The sequence below is a fragment of the Corvus brachyrhynchos genome, unplaced genomic scaffold (genome assembly GCF_000691975.1).
Source record: "Corvus brachyrhynchos isolate BGI_N302 unplaced genomic scaffold, ASM69197v1 scaffold245, whole genome shotgun sequence".
Lineage (NCBI taxonomy): Eukaryota > Metazoa > Chordata > Aves > Passeriformes > Corvidae > Corvus > Corvus brachyrhynchos.
Window position 1 is genome coordinate 3,792,037 of NW_008238988.1, and position 7,534 is coordinate 3,799,570.

A 7,534-nucleotide genomic window follows, 5' to 3' on the forward strand; every position below is an offset into this window, starting at 1 on the left:
AGCACTTGAGTTGAACCCCTCATGGGCAGGGAAACCAGTTTGAGGCAATGATTTGCAGATATCCAAACAATTGCTTGTCTAACTTTAAATGCAGGTAGCAGCCCTTATCCTTTGCCTTTCTTGTCCCAGGAGCAGCAGGGAGGACAAGCCAGCCACCAGCTCTCTACTAGAGGACAACAGAAAGATAGGAGCACCCTTCCTGTCCTCATGTTCTGCTGGATAGTGGCTTCTGGGCATTATTTCCTCCCCACCACCTCCTCTGTGGTAGCTGTAAATGGAGACAGATTTCTGGTTTGCTTCTGCATCAAGGCTGGCACGTTGTAGACTTTTTTTTTCTTTCCTGATGTTTCTACACCTGTTTTAAGGAGGGGAGGGAGGCAGATCTCCTGCCCAGTTACATTCACTGCTTTGCTTGTCTTTTTCCCCCTCCATTCTAATTTCTTTTGGTGGTAGGAGATTTCCATACCACATCTTCTGCTTATCTTGGAGTGGGGAAGCAGCTGTGTTTGCCTGTCGTCTTTTCTCTTGTGTGGGGCACTGCTTGCTCTGTGTCAATACAGCCCTCAGTGTATGTAGAAACCTTGGTTTCTACTTTCATTCTATTATCTTTATGTGCCATTTTCCTTTCAGATCTCAGGACTGCACTATCCCTTCCCCTCTGTTACCGCTCTGCCGGAGAGGGAAAAATCTTTAACTTTGCAGTGTGGCTTCTGGGAGACCTTTGCATATTATCTGGTGGTTCTTCATCCATGTGAAGCCTGGCAGGAGAAGTGTAGCTCCCTTCCCCTTTATCTCTCTCCCTTCCCCAAATTCTCTCTTCTCTGCAGGTCTCTGTTTCCATCTCCTCTCTCCTGACCTGTACATTATATTGAAACTTCATATAAGGGGCCAGCCATGGGGGGAAAAGTGTCAGATAGCTTCAACCTTTAGTTAATGTGTCAGGAAAATAACATGTAATGCAAAGTTGAGCCATTTTTAAAGGGTATCTTTGAGATCAGCTTAAATCAAAATCACTTGTTTTGATACTTGATTGAAGTTTTCTTAGTAACTTATTTATTTGTAACTTCACTTCATCCTGATACAGGATGAAACGAAATCTCAGGCTTGCTTGTAGCAGTCCCAAATCCTGCTCATCTGCGCTGCTCTTCTTCCTCTGTGAAGTGAGAAGGCCTTGGAGCTGAGGCTGGAACAGGGCTGAGCCACAGGCTGCAGCAATTCCCACCCTTGCCATGCTAAAGCATGTCCTGGTCGCAGCTGAGCAACTCATCCCTGCTGTGAGGGACCAGCACCCATACTCTCTGCGTGCCCTGACCAACCACCCCTTCAGTGGAAAACCTGTTCCTAATATCCAGTCTCCTAGTGGGGTCAGAGTTGTTCCACCCCAGTAATACAATTTTAGAGCATGTGTGACCATCTCAAGAGAGCCACAGCTGTCAGTGCTGGCTTGTTCAGCTGATCTTCCAATGTGCACCATTCATTGAAAGTTGATATTTTAAAATTTTTCTTCTTGAACTGTTAAACCTCCTCTCCTTTCTCTGAAACCCAAAATCATCTGCAAGGCTGCAGAACCTGGAGAGTGAAGGAAGAAGTGCTGGTTTGGGATGCCAGCATTGCAGCAGCAGTGAAAGCTCCTCACGCTGTGTTTTGTTGTTCTCAGACCTGGATTTAGCAAGGATAGAGGAGAGACCAGATTAAGAGGTGTTGGCCCTTTTCATTTGTCCCCTTTGTATGCACAGTGGAGCTCTGTAAGTTTTGGGGCTGTTTCTCCTCCCCAAAGGAGGCTGTTTGCACCACACTCTTCCCTTGAAATGTTTTCACCTTTATCCCACCTGATCTGTTCTCAGGGCTGCCCTTGCCCTTCTCAGCCCCATCCCAAGGGTATATCCTGGCACAAAGGAGCCCTGGCAGTGTCTTGGATGTACAGCTGCTTTTCCATGGTGGCCATCAATCTCTTGGGGACAGGAGCTGTTGTGCTGTCAGGAGTTCAGCCTCATCAAGGGCCTCTCTTTGCTTCAAAAGAAAGAGACTGCGGAGAGAAGATGTGTCCAGAACCAATTCCAAGCTCCAGGTGTCAGAATAAACAGCTCCTGCTGGGAGGCACGGTTCAGCTTCACCTGGGTTGCAGATGGTCATTGTGAACCCTCCACTGCCTTCACTGATGTTTGAGCATTGTGGAGAAGCCAGTGAACACCAGCTTGCATTTGAAACATTTTTATAACATCCATTTTACTGTAAACAATTCATTAAAATGACTTGCTGAGTCTTAGGCAAGTGGATTTTTGAAGGTTGCTCATTTTACTTATCCACCCAAAGTCAATTTGAGTATGAATATATAACATTTTACTCATAATAGCAAACAACTTCAGAGAAGAGACATTTATTCTGGAGGCAGAGATTCAAACTAGACAGCAATGATGCATTACAAATATATAATTATTTGCACTAATATTTGAGCAGGTGGAATGGATTAGTACATGGTCAACATTGCGCTGCTGATAACATGTATTTTTCTATATTAATATGTACTGTGCAACATGTATTAAAATTGTCAATAATTCATTTTAACAGAGATAGCAATATTTATATTGCTGTGTTCTACAGACAGCAGAGTGAATTGTTAAAATGTGTAAAGCTGGGCTAGATTTAACTTAACTTTGTTCCCCAGCATGTGTGTTTTTAATTTCTCATTAAGAAAAAAAAATTACACCTTTCAACCTAGGAAGGTCCTTTCTCTTCCATGGAATTTCTTATCCAAGTCCTTTCCTTCTCCCTCCAGCCTGTTAGGGAAAAGCTTGAGATAAGATCTCCAAGACCCAGCCCAGTCCCTTGTAATAGGTGGATTCCTCCTGTGGATTTTCCTGAATTATACTGAGTTCAGGTGTTTTGGGTTTTTTCTATTTTTAAGACCTATTTTGTCTTCTGCTATGTTTGTGTTGTTTTCCCTTCTTAATGCACTTTGGAAGCCCCTGTGGGTAAAGTCAGTCTGTTTAACCAGTGAATGTATCTCCTTTTATAAAGAAGGATCAAGAGGAGACATTCTGGGATAAGCAGGAAATGCTACACAGGATGAGCCACTAAATTTTAGAGGAATATCTTAAACTGTCAGAGGGCAGAGTTAGGTTCAATACTAGGAAGAAATTCTTCACTGTGAGGGTGGGGAGGCCCTGGCACAGGGTGCCCAGAGAAGCTGTGGCTGCCCCTGGATCCCTGGCAGTGTTCAGGCCAGGTTGGACAGGGCTTGGAGCAACCTGGGACAGTGGAAACTGTCCCTGCCCGTGGCAGGGAATGGAATGAGAGAGGCTTTAAAGTCCCTTCCAACTAAAATAGTTCTGTAATGTTGGATCATGTTGTCTGCCAGTATTTCTTGACAATTGTTTTGTTCTGACATGCAGATCTGGGGTTGTATTTGGGGAAAAAAAAGTGGATTTTGCTGCTTTTTTCCTCCTGGGGAAATCTGTCTGCAGGGAGGCAACTAAATTGTGAGCAGCAGCAGTTCAAAGCAGCCAGAATCCCCGCATCCATCTGAAGACTTTAAAAGAATGTTTCTGACCAGCCAGACACAAGTTCAACTGGGCTAGAGAATCTCTCCATTCGTGTACCCTTTTTTTTGTATATATGGGGTTTTTTTGGTATATATGCTGATATATATTAATTTCAGAAGTGGCTGTGGGGATGGAGTGCTCCTTCCTCTTGTCTAGGCAACTCCTTTATTCTGAAATAGCATCTTACATTTGAAAAGCTTCTTTAACTGTGGAAAGACGTCTTTCTTCAGTGTCAGAGCATCTGCCATAAATGTCTGCATGAACTGAGCCCCCAGTCGAGACTAAAGAAAAGAAAGTCTTGCTTAGCTATTGACAGCCAACTTTCTGCTTTTTAATTTACTTTTTTTCTTCCTGCAACAGTGAGAGCCCTAAATAGTAATTTTGAGGCAGAGCTTGAAGTCCAGGTCTTCTGAAGGAGACCAGAAATAGCTGGCTTATGTCTGCTCAACATATAGGGCGCAGTGCCAAATTCACTGCTGGTGTGAGCAGCTGTAACTTTGCCAGCTTCAATGGAAATATGAATTTTTAGAAGTCCATAAGCACGTTAGACACATACCTTTGTCTTCCCACAATTAGTTTTGTTGCCTGCATAGCATGAGGCTTTCTGTAGTACATAATCCAATGCCTAAATATAGTAATTCCAATGCACTTGAGATCAATTAGATTTGTACTTTTAAACTCAGTTTTGTCTATAAAGATAATGTTATATTGCTGAAGGGATTTGGTATTTAAAGTGTCTGAACAAGTCTAAGTGGCTCTTGGGCATTATAATTTTTATTTAGCTGCTTTTAGCCCAATCACTAATCAAATTAAAACCTACCATGACTGGTGTATAACTCAGAGCAGACAGTGGAGCATCTTTAGCTGATAGCACTTAATTTGTTGATGAGAGGGGTGCTAAGGTGGTGCTTCTGTTAGCAAGAAAAGACTCCTCTTTTCTGCAAATTGAAAAATAGGTTAAAGTGACTTTAGGGAAACAAAACCACATAGGTTCGAGGTTGTAGTCGTCCCTGCAAAGATGGACAAAGATTTCTTTGAAGCCTTTGCACTACGAAGGTGCTTTGCTTTAAAGGAAATGGCTTTATTTGGTCTTTACAAACAACAGTCCTGTAAGAATAATGCTGCTGGTTGTGTGAAGGGAGGAGGGGGAGGGTAAGAAAGAGCTGTCAGCTTCCCTCTAGGACATTATTGCAGAAGGTACCCTCAGATCAGGCCACTGGAGGGACAATGCCTTGTGCAGCACTGATATGATCCAAAACGTGGTTTGTTTCTGTCGAGAGAGCTGGAGCCGTTCTTTGTGCAACGTGTAATTCCCTCTGTGTTGGTGTTTTCCATTCAGACCCACTGTGTGAGGTAAGGAACAGGAAGGTGGGCAGTTTTCTGTTTTGTTTCATGGAAAAATGGTACATTTAGCAACGTGAGAGGCTGAGCTGAAAAAGAGAAGGCAGGAAATTATGATTCAATGGTAGCGCTGAGTGCCAGACTGTTCAGTCAGGTGGCAAGGGCAGAAATCAACAGCAGTGTCAGCTAAAAAAGAGAGTTCATCCTGGGGCTTTATTTCTAGGACTCAGTAAGGTCCTAATCAGGCTCAGGAAATGTCTGCTCTTAGAAACTCCTAAGAGTCTGTCAACTTGGTTTAAAAAAGAAAAAAATGGTATGAGTGTCAACTGTGCTGTCAGACACACTCTTACACTTGTCTCCAGCTTTGAGTTGGAGTGTACTTGCTTCTAATTGTCAGTGCCAGAAAATTGCTTCATGCCAAAAAAGACACGGAACAGCTCTCCTCCTTGAGCATTCCCTGTATAAAATAGATCCAGAAAGAACTAGATGTGCTGAGGAAGCGATGGGAGAGAGACATAATACTTTGGAAGTTTTTGTTTTAATTCAGTGGGTAGTTATTTTTTGGATGTTGGACTTTGTGGATTCCAAGGGGAAATGGAACAGATCCAGCTCTGTGGTGGAACAAGATTGCAGAAGACAACGCAGCTACTCTGCACTGCCACACAAGACAGAATTGGAGCCAAAAGGAGCAAAAGTGGAGCAGTTCCCCAGGCATGGTAACATCGTGGGGGACTGATCACCCAATTCCCATTCTGTGAGTTTAAATGGGCACTGTGCTCGTTGTGCAGGCTCTCTGTATCATGGAATAAAAGAGAAGGGATCTATTCCAAAGTCTGATTCATCCTGGTGTGGAACTAAAGTAGGACAGATGATTTGCTTCCTGGAAGAGTCTCAGTTGCTTCATCAGTTCTCAAGGGATGGAAGCCACTTGTATATACCAGCTAAAATGAGATGCCTAATGAGTTAGATAACCTCATCTACTCGTAGAGGCCAAGAAAGCCATGGCTATTTGTTATTTTGACCCCTGAAAACTGTCTGTAATGAATTCAGCTTGCACGGCTCATTGGGCTTCATCTTCCCTGTCAACAGGAAGAACCTAGAGATGATTTGGCTTCCCTGCTATGTCTGGTGGTAGACTGGACAGCAGAGAATTTGATAGCAGGCAAATGCTTCCTTTCTGTGTGCAGGAATTGTCTTTATGACGGCTGCACAGCCCCTCTGGCTGCCATGGCACAGTGCTGCTCAGGGGTTTATCTCCCGTGGCAGTGCTGTGTGAAGGAACACATTAGGGTGATGCAGGCATGAAACTGCTTCCTGAATTGCTTTGATCTTGGTCTCTTTGGTGATCAGAAAGCCTAGGGATGAGCCTCTTCTGGAGGAGCCATTCTGTTGTGACTGATGAAGAAAACAAGCAAATGGAGGAGCAAGAGAAAAGAGGTTAAACTGGACAAAAGGCTTGGACTGAAATCTGAAAAACACTTCCTTTATTTCTCTTTGCTTTACTCTAAACAAGTCTTTGATTTCTTTAATCTGACACTGGCTAACTTCAAACAAAATGAGTTTTCTTCTAGCTTGGTTCCCTTCTGCTTGGCATCTCTCTCCTTGCACACCTGCTGGTCCTTGGCAGAGCAGAACAGGCCCCCTCTCCCTGTGCTCGCCCTGGATCCCAGCTCTGCCTGCCTGAGTGGCAGCTGCTGTCTGACCGTTCGCTCTGCCCGTGGCTGCGCACTCGTCTAACGCTGCACAAAGAGCTGTGCTGCAAGTTCGACAATCTACAGATGCCATCCATCTGTTCCATCACCAGCTTCTGGGAGGAATGGGCTTTCTTCTCTTCTCCTTGGAAGTCTCTATCCTGATTCTTTTTCCACAGAGAACTTCCCTTCGTTTTGCGGTGCTGGGCCTGGTCTGAGTGGCTTCTCAGGCTTTTTGGTATTTCAGAGCTACTCAGGCAGTGTGTTGGGGTGCACCTCATGTCTGCCTGCTTCCTGCAGGGCTCTGGTTATGACCTGCCCTCATATGCCCTCCCTGCTTTCACCCCCTTGTTTTCCAGGATCCATTTCTAGCTAAGGCTTATCAGGCCATAACAGAAATAATGCCTGTTGCCCTTCCCAGAGCAGCTGAAGAATTAAGAGATTTTTTTTCCCCTGTGCAGCAATGAAGGTTATTTCCAGCCATCCTATTTGCCCTTCTCTGTGTTATGAACTGTGAACCACAAAACATCTTTTTGCCCCATCAAAGGGTCACTTGGGCTTCCCGATCAGTTTATTTTTTTTAAACCAGTTCCCTGAGTTTGAGAATCTCTAAAGCTGAAGGCCAGCACCAACATCAAGGAGAAATTATTTATCTCCTTCAGAAGAAAATCCTGTGTTTGGCTGGACATCCTCCTGGATGCCCATCTCTCCCAGGATGCTTCCATCTGACCTGCCATTCTCTTTCAACTCTGCCTTGGGTCTACCTTACCTGGAGGCAGTTCTGATCCTCAGCACTCCCTCCCCTCTCTTCATCCCTCTTCCCAAGCCACCACACACTCCTCAGCCAAGGCATTTTTGGCAGGATAGGCAGGAACTATTCCAAGAATAGGATCTTCACCAGTCAAACAGTTGCTTGTCATCTTGTCCCCTCCTGATTCGCAGGTGGCTTTGAGCTTCCCT